General features: G+C 45.5%; 1 long non-coding RNA gene across 1 annotated transcript; it reads left to right on the top strand.

The window, feature by feature from the left end:
- The first annotated feature begins 13,954 nt into the window (after positions 1–13,954).
- On the top strand, positions 13,955–14,858 carry LOC134601117 (uncharacterized). Its single transcript, XR_010090400.1, has 3 exons — positions 13,955–14,004; positions 14,100–14,154; positions 14,813–14,858. It is a non-coding gene; the product is annotated as an uncharacterized LOC134601117 (long non-coding RNA).
- Positions 14,859–15,425: the final 567 nt, after the last annotated feature.

The raw sequence follows: 15,425 nt of genomic DNA, 5'->3' as shown, positions 1-15,425 counted from the left end.
CTTCACAGTGGTACCAGGCAGGGATGCCCGCTATCCCCACTCCTGTTTGTTCTAGCCCTTGAACCCCTGCTGCAGACCCTTAGGCAGCACCCCAGAATCACTGGAATCACAGTGGGGGGCAGCGAGTTCCTGGTCTCGGCCTACGCCGATGACGTATTGCTTACCCTCACTAACCCATCCCAATCCATGGCGGCTCTGCAAGAAGTCCTCCTGAGATACGGGGAAATCTTGGGCTATGTAGTAAACATGGCCAAGTCCAGCGCGCTTCCTGTGGGCATGTCGGCGAATGACGCTACAAAGATAGGACACGAACACAAGATACGCATCGAGCACACCTCCATTAAATATTTAGGAGTCCACTTAACCGCAGACCCCAGTAAACTATTCCAATACAACTACTCTCCCATTTTCAAAACCCTAGCTAAAGACCTGGACAGGTGGCTTGACAAGCCGATATCGTGGGTGGGACGGATTCACACTGTTAAAATGAATATCCTCCCACGTATCCTGTTCCTATTCCAGGCATTACCACTGCAACTGTCAAAAGCCCAATTACAACCACTGCAACGAACCATAGGCACATTTATCTGGCAAAACAAACGCCCCCGGATTTCAAGACAGATCCTTTACAGACACAAAACAAGGGGGGGACTTGGGTTGCCGTGCCTATATTATTATTACCTAGCTGCCCAACTAGCTCAGGTGGCGATGTGGCACACTCCTCCAGGCAAAAGGAAATGGGTAGATATTGAATCCCTCATGATAGGGGCAGACTTACCACAATTTGCCATGTGGGTACCGAGAGAACAAAAACCTATACTCAGAGCTACATGCCCGGCGATTCTAAACTCACTTAGATTATGGGACCACACCCACACGAAATACAGCCTGGCATCCTCACCCTCCCCCCTAATGCCCTACCTCCGCAACAGAGCCTTTACCCCAGGCATGACTGCCAGGGATTTCCGGAACCTGGAACACACCGGGATACAGAGGATTTGCCACCTCTATAACGGCCCCGACATAGTAGGGTTCACCGACCTCTCGCAGGGGAGACACCTCACACCTAGCCATTTCTTTAGATACGTCCAATTACAAGACTTCGCCAAACAACCACATATCAAAAGCGCAGCGTTGAAACCGCTTACATTCTTTGAACGCTGGTGTATATCAGAAAACTTGCCCCGGGGAACGATCACAATGCTGTATGCCCATCTTTGTGCTAAGACGAAAGAGTGGGGCCGACTAACTTACTGACCAATGGGAACAGGAGCTTGGAGAGGTCCTGGAGGGAACGGAGTGGCAAGAGATTTGGGAGGCCAACGCCACCGACTCTGTATGTGTGACCCTCCAGGAGCAATCATTTAAGACATTGTTTCGGTGGTACACCACCCCAGTAAAACTATTGCGGATGCGCAAAACTATAAATGACGAATGCTGGAGGGGTTGCGGACTAAAGGGGTCGTATCTCCACATGTGGTGGGAATGCCCCAGTATGGTCAGGTTCTGGAAGGGAGTCCAGACCCTCCTGAGCCGGGTTTTCTCCAGGACTGTAGAGCTGGATCCATGGGTCTATCTACTCAACAGACATATAGAGGGCTGGACCAGGGCTGAGCAGAAACTCATACATAAAATTACCTTAGCGGCCAGGAAGGCTGCAGCAGCCTCATGGTTAAAACCCTCAACCCCTACCGAGCCAGAAATAGTGGCCAGAATTAGAGAGATAAGGCTAATGGACGACCTAACAGCTAGACTCAGGGGGTCCACTAAAACCTTTCACAAGATATGGGACCTCTGGGATGACAGCGAATTTGGTTGAACCGCCTCCCCCACTCCCCCCCACTCTTTGTTGGCCTCCAGATAAGGAAAGACTGGCAGGGCCTCAGCACCACGTACATCCCCATCCCCTCCTCCCTTAGCTCCTCCGCTCTCCTTCACGTTAGGACTACCTCTATAAATTTTCTCCCCCCTCATCCCCATATGAGCCCCAGGGGCGGCCCTAAACCAAGGGCATACAGGTACCACACAATCCACATCCTTGCTTGCGAACCTAAGATGTATTCTATCCCGCTCACTGGGGGAACTATCCTTTTACATCTATGCACTACCTATAAAATAGAGCCTTTGCCGTCACTGTCCCGTCATAGGCAACAACTCTTCTTGACTAGAACAAAGACACAGGTCGCCCGCGATACCAAGCCACCTTCCATGAGCCCACCGTCTGAACCCTTACCTGGCTGGTAACCTCATGACACGGGTATCACCCACACAGAGAAGGGAACTAGACAACCAAAGCCGGGACACAGCATAGTGGTGGAGGACTGCAGCATTATCAGTCCCTATCTCCCCTATCCCCCTCCGCCCCTTTTATTTTTCATCTCTGTCCCCCGCTCCCTCTTACCTCTGTCCCCACTTCCTTCTCTTTCCCCCTTGCTGTACAAGGGAACCTCACAATTACAAAAACCTCGGTGGAATTCAGGGATACAAACCACTGTATATGCATATCCTACTATGTCACTCTTTCATTACTCTTCTTACTTATGTACTGTAATAACTGACACAGTTTTATGTGACGCGGGCTTCTGCGTAAGCCTAAAAGTTGTTAATTGCACTCCCTTTCCTGCCGAGTGAAAAAATAAAGAATTTAAAAAAAAAAAAGAAGTGAAAAATGAGGATAAGAATTATTTTCCAGAAGTCTGCATTTGGCTCTAGATTCACCTTTGAGTCTGCGGCTTGCCCTGGCTGGTATATCAGCACTTCTCAAGCTGAAAATGAATTGGTCCAGATGAAGCCTAAAGCTGATCAAAGATATATCAGAGAATTCTTAGTCTTTTCCTAGAATGTGCGTCTTAATATAGATATATTCCGTATATATAAAGAGAGAGAGAGAGAGAGAGAGAGAGAGAGAGAGAGAGAGAGAGGAGTTATATATGTATAGCATAATATGTTATCCAACCCAGTATCCTGCATGTATGTACTGCGTACACGGCAGAAATAACTGTGCTGTTTAATATAAGCATCTGGTATGGAAACAAAACTTTAAGCACACATTGTGCTGTCATGTTCCAATCACATGCATAGCTGTAAAGAACCGTTAAGTAATGCATTCTGGGATTGCCTGCAATGCAGTGTGGGTGTGGGTTATAAACTTCTCAAATGCAAAAAAATACTTTATCAGTTCTTAACAAAAATAGATCTTCACACAATGTCCATATCCAAACTAACATGATCTACATACATACCAGACAAAGTAAACAGCATTTAGGTTTTTATGGTTTAACTTTTATAAAGTTTAGGTTTCTCTGTGAGAGATTATACAAATAGCACCGATTGGGATTGCTTTCTTCCTACAGTTGAAAATTACGATTAATTTATTTTACCTTTTGCCTTTGTATGTTTTATACAGAATATATTTATACACTGCTGATTGTAAATAATATTTGAAATAATTTAATGGCATTTTGTAATTTGTGTGTGACATTTGACATTTTAATTTTTTAATAAATGTGAATGTTATTGTACTACAGATTAATGAATATCCATCTTTATGATGTCTACATATTTGTTTATTAAAGGGTAAGCAAAACTGTGAGCAGAAATTTAGGATACTTCCACCTGAATGAATAACACTGACTCCTTCCTATTCCTAATTAACTTCATGTAAAAGATGTGTTCCTTTCAGTCAGGTGTGTGTGAGCCAGAACGAGACAAACGAGGGAAACTATTCCCCCAACTAGTTGTAAACAATGTGTACACAATAATAATTACACCTAGAAAAGTGTGTGTAAATAGTACAGGTGGAATCTCACCTAAATGCTGGTTTTAAAACAAACAAAAAAGGCTTTTAGGATTGCTAAATATAGATAGCGCTATCTCCTGAGTGTCATTGTAGATACAATAAATAAATCTAGATATTACTAGGGTAAACCTATATAAAATAAATGACCTCGGAATGCTCAACAGGGAATATCGCCTACACACAATATTGTTAAATAAATACCGGTATATGTTTGAATAAGTACATTATTAGATAGATGCAAGATGGGTATACTTATAAGTACAAATGGAATGTTGCCTAAATAGAGATTTCGAAAATCAAACCAAAGGGGGGCAGTTTAATTTGGTAATGGTGGTTACTGCTGTTATCTGAGTGTCGTTGGTAACATATTGATTATAACTGAATATCATTAGGGCAAATGTGATCTAAATAAGTAGTCTTAGAGTTCTCCATAAAGGATATCGTTTGCAAGCGATTTCACTTGGTGAATATGTAAGTATATCTAATACTAGAATTGGTGTGAATATCTAGTTATGCCAGAGGCTTCCGACATTGGAAATGTTTATTAGCAAGTCGAGCCTTTGAAACATAGTATATACAATAACTATGTGCAATGTTGCAATCTCCCAGTGTTGGCATGTGGCTTATATGGTGATTCAGATACAAACATAAAGATACTATAATTCCTAAGTTGGTTAGACTGTCTCTCAACATGCCTTTGAGGGCATCTATCTATGTAATATAGTAAAAACCAAAGAAAAACAAGTTACCTGCGCTCTCTATGTATTTTTAAACAAATGGAGGTTTTTAAGTTACCTCCAATGGCCATGACAGGATGAGCCCACCTGCCAACGTCAAGGCAGACCCCCCTACGTGGATCCTAACTCTAACCATTCACCTTGCTTCCTTGAGCCTCTGGCAAAAATCTCTACTGAGACAGAAAGGGGTATTTTTTATATACACCCCTATACATTATTAACCCTTAATAGGGAACATATGGGATGGGCAGCTGCATTGTAACAAGGCTGAGTGATACAAAAAATGGATACAAATGCAGAAAGATAAGTCCTGCGCTCACTCCCATCACTGGGCGGCTGCAAATGACTACACTACACATCAGCCCCAATATATAGTAAAAACCAAAGAAAAACAAGTTACCTGCGCTCTCTCCTTAATCCCTATGTATTTTTAAACAAATTGAGTTTTTTGTTACCTCCAATGGCCATGAGAGGATGAGCCCACCTGCCAACGTCAAGGCAGACCCCCCCCCCACACCCCCCCCCTAGGTGGGTCCTAACTCTAACCATTCACCTTGCTTCCTTGAGCCTCTGGCAGATTTATTTTATGGAGATGTGCATGTGCATATACTCAATGTTTCAGACCAACTTCCTTGAGATATTAAGGAAAGTTTGGTAATGGAATTGAAATGGTGAATGTGTACTATTGCACAACTGTAAACAAAATTATAAAAAAAGAATCTGGTGTGGATTCCAAATTTACACAGTAACAAGGTGGAACTAGGCAGCAATTTGTGAAGGAAGAGTTTCCACTGAAAAACCTGCAGGGACATGCTACAGACACAAGAACCAGTACATTAAGCTGTAATCTTCTGGTAACTATGGTTAATGAGACATTGTCCCAGGCACACCCCCTTTTGTTTAATTTAAAGAATTACTTACAAAAGTGAAAATCTGAAGTGAATTCAAAGCAAATATAAAATTTTAGGCCAAAGCAGTCGAACCAGAAGCATAACTTGGCTATATTGACCTTAGTTTTAAAATTCACATTGACTTCTAACTTTAGTGAATAACCCTTGAAGTATCCAAAGCAAGGAGCTGGGCAAGAAGAGATCAGTTCTATCAAGAATATTTTGGACTAAACCAGGCTAATTGGATTCAAAGAACTGACATCACTCTTAGCGGAACAAATGTCTACAAGAGCTGAACGCTAACATCTTCAAGGCTGGAATTTAAAGACAAATCCTACTGCCAAATGCATTGCAGTTGTGTACATGATGATGTTTATCTGTGCGTCTCTTTGTGTCGGGTTGACACCATGTGCATCAATATGGCTGCAGTCAGGGCAGGACTGGGGAGTTTTGAAAACAGCAGCCCATTGAGAAGGGGGCGGGGCCAAAGAGGATTTTTTATAAATTAAATATTTAAAAAAAAATTGTATATTAGAATTTCTTATATTAAAATTTCTTATATTAAAAAAGGGATATTAGGGACACGAAAAGTGGTACAAGTAAAGGTTATATATAACCACAAACCTCAACATCTATATTTAAACCAGAAGGGGGTCAAAGTGTCCATTTCAAAGATCCATCGCATCTCACGTTTATTTAGTTTTTCAACATGGTTTCCACCCCCTCCCCCCCTCCAAACTTCTTCCACTTTTTGTATCCCAATACAGTGCAAGTACTTAGGATCTCCATTGTGAATGTGAGCAAAATCAGCATCCCCATCCATGATGCTCTCCCACCTCTGTAGCCCCTCCATGATGCCCCCCTCCTCCCCAGCCCTTCCATGACTCTCTCCCCCCTCCCCTTACCTGCTCGTCGCATGGGGTACCCAGTCTGACAGGAATTGCTGTCTCAGTGAGCACGTTCTGTCAGACTGCGCTCCTGTTTGGCCACGCTACATACAGTGACCGGCAGGAGGGGAGTGCTGTGTACTCCCCTCCTCCCGAGCTCCAGGCGACTGCAGGCCCCAGGCCGGTGTGGCTGTGGCCCATGGTCACAGGGGTTGACAGAGTGGCTGGGCCCCCTGGAGTGACGAGCCGCAGTTGCGACTCCTGCAATCGTGGTAGTTCTGCAACTGACAAAAACCACTAAAGTGCTCTGTTGCAGTCATGGTGATTGGAGGTTTCCTTTAATTTCAAATAATCCTAACCATCTTACAGATACATAGTCAATATTTTTTTTTTAAATTCTTTATTTGTCAGGTCATGCACAAGCTGGGTACAAAAGTGAGCACATTACTCATGGTAACATATACATAGGGAAACATATTCAATCGATTTTGCTTAGTCTCTGAGAAGGTCTAGGAAAGATGCCGGGTTAGCCATGCACATTTTACATATCTGTTACACATATACAGAGGGGCGGCCACACAGGGATGCCGGGATGGACACATGTTCATTGTAAGCTGTCTATTTACATTCAGTATGGTGGTTACAGGAAGCCTTCATAGTGGTTATATACAGGCATCATTGCTTTTGTGTACCCGAGCCACAGCCCCCATGCGCGGACATCCAGGCGGCCACACAGAGACACCAAAGATGGCCCTGCACCGCCGCCAAGACGGCCACACACAGTAGGCCACTCGTTCCCACCCCGACACCCGCTAGGGGCACTCCACACGGCATGCACCTTCAGTTCTTCTGGTTGCTGTTGGTGGTGCTTTTGTCAATACCTGGCCATTGTATTTCAACGTTGCGTATTAGTGTCGTTCCCTATCCGTAGTTTGTACTTTAAGTACTCATGCCACGATCGAGAGTGCTTGAGTTTAGGCATGAGTTTTCCTTTATTTTAGTAGAGGTGAGATGCAGTATGAGGTAGTGAAAGATAAGGAGAGAGAAAGAAAGAGAGGTGGGGGGTGGGGAGAAGCTTAGGGGGGAGGAGCGGGACGGACTTACACTTTGCAGTTGGAGCTTGGGCTATTCGTCTGTAAATGCGCGCAATGTTCTTGTATGTGTGTGCGAGTCAGTGTTATGTCGTCTAATGGTCGGTATAGTCTTCCCAGGGTTCCCACGTTTTGATAAAGGAGGGGTACGTGTCTCTGAGTTGAGCTGTGAGTTTGTCCATGATATGTGCTTCTTTTATGTTACCAGTAACTCTGTCCATTGGGGGTAAGTCGGCGTGCAACCACGTCTGTGCCATGGCTCGTCTGGCTGCTAAGTTTATTTTATTGAATAGTTTTTGTTCCCTGTGTGTCAGAGCATCTAGTGGTTTTGCGATTAAGAATGCACCGGGGTCCGGTTGTATGTGTTTGTGTAGTACTTCTGTTTGTAGCTTGGCTATCTCGCTCCAGAAGGCGCTCGCTTTTGGGCAAGTCCACCACATGTGGAAGTATGTCCCCTTGTCCCCGCATCCCCTCCAACATGTGTCTGTGGTTGTTTTACCCATTCTGCATAGTTTGACTGGGGTGGTGTACCACCTCATCAGGGTTTTGTAGCATTGTTCCTGGTGTAGGACGCAAATGGATGCCTTTGCTGCCGCCTCCCACACGTCCTGCCATTCCCCGCACTCAAGGGGTTGTTGTAGATCTGCCTCCCATTGTGCCACATATGTGGGTGTCTGTGTGTTTTTTGTTGGTGCGCTTAACTGTGTGTAGAGGAGGGTGATGAGGCCGGTACGTGGTCCCCCGGTTGTGCACATTGTTTCGTAGAAGGTAAATTTGGCCTGAGCTGCTGTGCGTATTTGCGGTTGTCCCGCAAAGTCACGCAGTTGCATATAACGAAAGAAGTCTTTCGTGGTTAGTGGGGCCAATGCTTTGAGGTCGTCAAATGTTTTGATGTGATTCCCCTGATATAGTTGGTGATAACGCTGTATGTCCGTATTTTCGATGTTGCGGAAATCCCTCGCCACTAGTCCTGGTGGGAATGCTTTATTACGGAGGTATGGGGTTAGTGGCGACACTTGGTGTGTTAGGGCATATTTATGTGCTGTTAAGTCCCAGATCCTGATTGAGTTCAGGATGGCCGGGCACCTCGTTCGAAGTTCTGGTCTGTCGGGTCGTGGCACCCAGATCCAGAACTGCGGGAGGTCGGAGCTCATGAGCAGGGTCTCTAAGTCGACCCATCTATGGGCATCTGGTGGTGAATGCCATTCGATGATTTGTGCAAGCTGTGCTGAAAGGTAGTAGAGGTAGAGGTTCGGGAGCCCCAGTCCCCCCTTGCTCTTTGGAGTATACAATGTCTGTCTGGCTATCCTGTGCCTCTTGTGCGCCCAGATAAAGTTGTCTATGGATGTTTGTAGTGTTTTGAGATCTCCCTTAGTTACTTTGACTGGTAGTGCTTGGAAAAGGAACAGGAGGCGAGGGAGGAGGTTCATCTTAACGCTATGGAGTCTCCCTATCCAAGAGATGGGTTTTTCGTGCCATTTATCAAGGTCTTTTATTAGGGTGGTCATGAGTCTCTGATGGTTTTCCGCATAGAGGTCCTTGGGGTCGGCGGTTAGTTGTACACCTAGGTACTTGATTGGTCGGGGGTGATGTGTAGGTTCGTGGCTCGTTGCAGCCAAGTCACGTCCGTCTCTGTCAACCCCAGTGGCATGCCCACCGACTTGTCCAGATTGATCTTATAGCCAGAGACCAGTCGGTACTCTTCCAGTAGGGTGATGAGGTTAGGTACTGAGCGTGTTGGGTCGGTGAGGGTGAGCAATATGTCGTCTGCGTAAGCAGAGACCACGAAGTCTGTCTGCGCTATAGTCATGCCCGTTATGTGGGGGTGGGCTCTGATGCGTTGTAGTAGTGGTTCAAGGGCTATTATAAATAGAAGGGGCGAGAGGGGACAACCCTGGCGTGTTCCGTTCGTCAAAGTAAATGGGCGTGTTTCAGCGCCCTGGATAAGCGTTTGCGCTCTGGTGTTGGTGTACAGGGCCTTCACAGCCGTTATAAAAAGGTCTGGTAGTTGTAGCTTACGCAAGACCGCGAACATGTAGTGCCACTGGATTCTGTCGAACGCCTTCTCCGCATCCAGAGAGAGGATCAGAGAAGGCGTTCGAGTCCTCCCGGCCCACCACATGAGGTCAGTGGCCCTTCTCGTGTTTTCATAGAGCTGTCTGGTGGGGACGAAGCCCACTTGATCAGCGTGTATGCATGTGGTAAGGAGGGGGTTTAATCTATTTGCAAGTACCTTGGCATAGACCTTCACGTCATAGTTTATGAGAGAGATGGGGCGATAGTTGGTGACTTGCGTGGCATCCCTCCCTGGCTTGGGGAGGAGTGTTATATTCGCGGTCGCCATGTCTGGGTTGGGGGCAGCCCCCCCAGTCCACTGTGTGTACATTTTCGTTAAGTAGGGTGTTAATTCGTCCTTGAAGGCCCTGTAGTAGGTGCCGTCAAAACCATCGGGGCCCGGGGCTTTGTTCCCCTTGAGCCCTGCGATTGCTCTTTCTACCTCTTCCGCATCTATGGGCTCTCCCAGGGGTGCCATAAGGTCGGCCCCTATCTGTGGTAGCTGGGTTTCATCTAGGAAGGAGGACACCGTTGCTGCGTATGTTGCATTATCTCCTGCTAGTGTGGGGGAGTGGTTATACACGGACTCGAAATAGTTTGTGAATTCCTCATTTATCTCTTTAGGGGTTGTGAGGACCTGTCCATGTTTGTTTCTTATAGCTGTTATGAAGGTGTTGGCAGCTCTGGGTCTAAGGGCTCTCGCAAGGAGGGTGTCCATTTTGTTAGACTTTTCATAGAAAAGTCTTTTAGTCCTGAGGAGGTCTTTAGCAACGTCATCTGTCATGAGTTCTCTGAGGGATCTTCTTGTGTTTGTCAATTCGCTAGTCGTGGCCGGGGTGGCTGTTTGCTTGTGTTGTGCTTCTAGCTTGCGTAGTTGATTTTGCAGGTCTACTAACCTCTCGTGTTTTTTTTGTTTTTGTCGTGTCGCTATCTTTATAAGGAGACCCCGGATTACTGTTTTATGGGCCGCCCAGAGGGTGGTTGGGGATATATCAGGGGTGTCGTTGGTTTGGAAGTAGAGGGCTATTTCTTTGAGGAGGTCCTCTTTGATGTGTGGATCCCTGAGGAGGGAGGCGTTTAGTCTCCACTTCCAGGGGGTGTGGTTGCTTGGGGTTTTTAGAGTAAGAGCAATGTCTGCATGATCGGACCACGATATGGGGTTAATCTCGGTGGTCTTAAGCCAATGCATGCCGAGTTTGTTTGTAAGGAACAGGTCTATACGTGAGTAAGTGGTATGTGCCGCGGAAAAGAACGTGTAGTCCCGTTCTCCAGGGTGCTGGAGTCTCCATGGATCCAGCAGGCCTGTGCTCTGGATAAACTGGTGTAGGAGTTTATCTTGCACTCCCCTGTTATGCGAACGGGGGAGGCGTGTGCCTCCACTACGGTCAGAAGCGGGACAGGGTGTGGCATTGAGGTCGCCTCCCAGGATGAGTATCCCCCTGGGGAGGTCCCTAATCAGGCTTGTTAGGTTCGTCCAGAACTGCGGGGTGGGGGTGTTTGGGGCGTATACATTTATTAGGTGATACGTATTAGCGTGCAGCGTGCCTGTGAGTACCACGTACCGGCCTTCAGTGTCAGTGTGTGTGCCCGTGATTTGAATGGGGCACCTTTTATGTATGAGGATCTCCACTCCGTTTTTTTTATAAGGAGCTCTGGAGGTGTATGCTTTTGTGAAAATATGGTTTGTTAGCTGCGTTTTAGCTGAGCGCGGTATGTGGGATTCCTGTATGAATGCAATGTCTGTTTGTTGTCTGCGTAGCTCCCTGAGAAGTAACCTGCGTTTGTTAGGGGCGTTAAGTCCGTTAACGTTCAGTGAGGTCAGTTTGAGGTCCATTTTTTGTCAGTGTGTGTTGTAAAGGTGTACTCACTCTGTGCCTTGTCGCTTACTGTAGGTCCAAGGCTCGCCCGTCTGCTTCCGTGTAATCTGTGTCCTTTCAGGAGTTGTAGCGCCTCCGAGGGGGAGAAGGTGGGGGGCGGGGGGGGGGAGAGAGAGGAAAGCAAGAGAGTGGTAGGAAGAAAAGAGAAGATGAGGAGAAGGGGTAGTAGACGATAGGTGGTCTGCTACCTTAGAGAAAGCAAAATACAATTTAGTATTGATCTGCGTGTTTACCGTTCACAGTTCTACAATACAACCCCCTAAGTGGTGGGTCGGTATAACAGTGTATAAATACGATACTGTAACAAAATAATAATATAACAATATAACAATTCCGGGTCTTACCAGTCGCCAGGAGCTATGGGGGTGTGCATCCACCGCGCCGAGGGATTCGCCTCAGGCGGGGTGGAGGCTCAGCCGCCTAGCACCCTAACGAGGCTCCCATTTAGAACAAATACAACCTTAGGTAGTAGGGTTCACATGCTGTTGTTGGTGGGCAGGGTAGGACTGGGGTAGGCATAGGGCCTGTCATTTTCCTTCTAGGGTTTTAGTATAGAGTTCGTAGGTGGTTGGTGCTTGTGGCTGTTTTTTTTTTTTTTTTTTTTTTTTTTTTTTAATATATCAATAAACATTTTTTAACAATCATATGGTTATTTATTTATTCCTAGTTTTTCTTTTTTTGTGCGTGTGCTTGTGCTGGGTCTCCCGTATCATGCCCGTAAGACATCGCTGTCCGATGGCTGCGGTTAGGTAGAGGTGACCAGGCTGCCCCCCGTAGGGCGGGCATCCAGGCCGCTCCCGGCTCTAGTTTGGCTAGCAGGCCTGCGGGTGTCCCCCTTTGCTGGTGGCTTATTGCCACGCGTTTGGGTGGTCGGAGTTCCCACATCACCCCCTGTCCGCACAGTAGGTGGGCTGGTGCTTGTAAGAGTAGCAAGGGCCCCTGAGGCACAACTCGTCTCCCCCCCATCCCTCCCCCCCCCGCCCGTAGTGACATAGTGCAAATTACCCCCCCACTATCCTATGTCCCAAACATAATGAGCTATCTTAGGTGCAATAACAATATGCAGTATGGCAATGTAAAACTTATGGTAATCAGCTGAAGCTTGCGTGTTTTATGTCCTTCTTATCTGGAGTCCCTCGTGCTGGGGTGGTGTGAGCCGCCAGCTCCCCACGCTTCTGGTAGAAGGGTTAGTCCCTCCGTGTTGCTGGTGGGGATATGGAGGTCCGCAGGAGCCGTGATGTCGACGCTCTTCAGAAAGGTATGAACGTCCATAGAGGGTAGGAGGACGGCAGGCTTCGCGCCATTAAATGCTATTATCTTGAATGGATATCCCCATGCGAACCGGATTCCCTTTGCTCTGAGGAGGTCTGTGATCGGTTTCCATTCTCGCCTTCGTTGTAACGTTGCCGGCGCTACGTCCTGGTATAGCTGCAGCTCTACTTCGTTCCATTTATATATTTGTGTTCTGTTGCGTTTCAGTATGGCTTCTTTGGTTTGGAAATAGTGCCACTTTATAATCACATCTCTGGGCGGGCTGTTGTTGGGGCCCTTGGCCCGGAGGGCTCTGTGGACTCTGTCGATTAGCCAGTGATGATCTGGTATGTCAGGCAGACCTTGGCGGAGGCAGTGTATAAGGGTAGTCTCCAGTTCAGCATCTGGTACAGACTCAGGTAGGCCGCGGACGCGCAGGTTGTTTCTGCGCGCTCTGTTAGAGATATCTTCTATCTCGAGTTCCATGTCCGTGATTCGCTGTTTCATGGCGTTGGAGGCTGCTGTGGAGTTGTTGTGTGCTGTAACTATGCGAGCCATGCGTTGCTCTATGGCCGTGGTGCGGGCCCCAATGGCGGCGATTTCGGCCTTAACTTCCGCCGCCGTTCGTGCGATCTCTGCTGCTAAATACCCCTTTACCTCTGCCAGGGATTGGAGGATGGCAGCGTTGGAGGCTTCTGGGGGGGCATCCGACCACGCGGGTGGGCTCTCGTCTCCTCTCTGAGATGCAGCCTGGTCTCTGTGTGCGCCACGTGCAGCGGGCCTCGGCGTGGTGAGCATGTCTGCTACTGATACTGCCTCTCTGCGGCCGTGCTTGCCGGTTTTGCGGCTGGACATCCGCGGGTACGGGGGTGCACCTCCTCGGGCTGAGTCAGGATCGGGATTTTAACGTGGTGAGTCGAGGTTTTCAGCGGGTTACAGGGCGGTATTGGGAGTCTCGGGTGCGGAGCTCCTTCTCTAGGCGGCCATCTCGTTCAGCGCTCAAACCACGCCCCTCAGATACATAGTCAATATTTAAGCATGTTTTTTAGACTTTGTGTAATTTATTTAAATAATACTATCTAAAATTAGTTATGCTGGTGAAGAGTTCACTTTAATTGAATAAATTCTAAGTAAAGTTTTACTACACAATTACTGCCAAGGAATATCCAAAATATTATATTTGTAAAAAAATCGAAGCACATCATGTTATAAATGGTGAAACATATTTTCCCACATCCTGCAATGTATATCTAGTGACAATGGCAGGAAACTGTGGTAAAACCTTTCTTGCACAATCATACAGAGGGCGTGTCTGCAATGTCTTATAAAAGCAACAGAGGACGAAGCAGATTATACCAAAGAATATCATCTATCTGGGAAACAACAAGATCTCAGTCTCAGGACAGATCAATATCAGGTATTTATCATCCTGCCTGCTGTCTCATATCTACATCAGATGGATAAATCCTTCTTTTAGCTAAATCATTGATTTTTTTATTTTTGTCTAAACAGAAATGACAATGGCACAAGTACCAGACATGGAATCCGATCTAATGGACAATAACAGGTAACGTGGCTTAATTTAGCAGAATTACATGTTAACTCTCAGGAGCTTTTCTATTCATATATGTATTGTAGATTGTATATTTTTATATATATACATGTATGTATGTATGTGTGTATAAAATATTTGATCCCCTGCTGATTTTGAATGTTTCTGACAAAGAAATGATCAGTCTATAATTTTAATGGTAGGTGTATTTTAACAGTGAGAGACAGAATAACAAAAAAAAAAAGAAAAAAAAACCCAACAAGAACGCATGTCAAATAAGTTATAAACTGATTTGCATGTCAATGAGTGAAATAAGTATTTGATCCCCTATCAATCAGCAAGATTTCTGGCTCCCAGGTGTCTTTTATACCGGTAACGAGCTGAGATTTATATTGTGGCTGGAGGTCGCACTGGGGCAAACACAAGACCTGGGAATTAAATGCTGGGACCGTGGAGATATGGATATGGATATGGATATGGATATGGATATGGATATGGATATGGATATGGATATGGATATGGATATGGATATGGATATGGATATGGATATGGATATTGTAGATTATATTTGCATTGCATTAGCATTTTCATTTCCATTATTGTATTTAAAGTATTTCTAAGTTTGCCCCTGAAAAGAGAAACTAAACACATTTGTTTCTTTATATTTTTTTAGTGAATATGAGGGAGATTTTTATGGAGTTCTTTCCAATGGATACAAGGTAAATTCCACCACAATTTATATTTAATTTAAATATAAAACATAACATATTATAATTAATACACAGTCCATTTATGGAGACTTGATTAAACAAGTCCTCTTCTTCTTGTATGGCTATATTTTTTTTCATAATCAATTTTTTTTTTTGATCTTGCGTTTAAAAATTGAACAAAACTTTTGATATTAAAAAAGTCATATATTCACATTAACCAGCAAAAATACAAATTTGCACAGGTTTATGTTCCTTACAATAACGTGTCCACCCAGGAAATACTACTATCTAAACTTGGCTTACAAAATAAAAATGTAACTAAAAGAATTATGAAGAATTATAAAAAGTGCATTTTTGTTCTAATAAAAAATAGGTGTAGACAGAGGTTTTATTGAAAAACATAATATGCTAATCCCAACCCACACAAATGTACCCAGAAAGGGGGTAGAGGGCAGTTGGTCTTGCATTACCTAGGCCCTCTTAGCACACCCCCTGCGCACACCTATGAACAAGGGGAAGTGTAACGTGACATGATGATGAAAAGAGAGAACTCCTATAAATTGATAGAAATTTAGT

This window comes from Pelobates fuscus, chromosome 3, assembly GCF_036172605.1.
Source record: "Pelobates fuscus isolate aPelFus1 chromosome 3, aPelFus1.pri, whole genome shotgun sequence".
In the NCBI taxonomy this organism is placed as follows: domain Eukaryota; kingdom Metazoa; phylum Chordata; class Amphibia; order Anura; family Pelobatidae; genus Pelobates; species Pelobates fuscus.
Note: the sequence above shows the minus strand (reverse complement) of the source record. Positions and strands in the feature narration are given on the sequence as shown.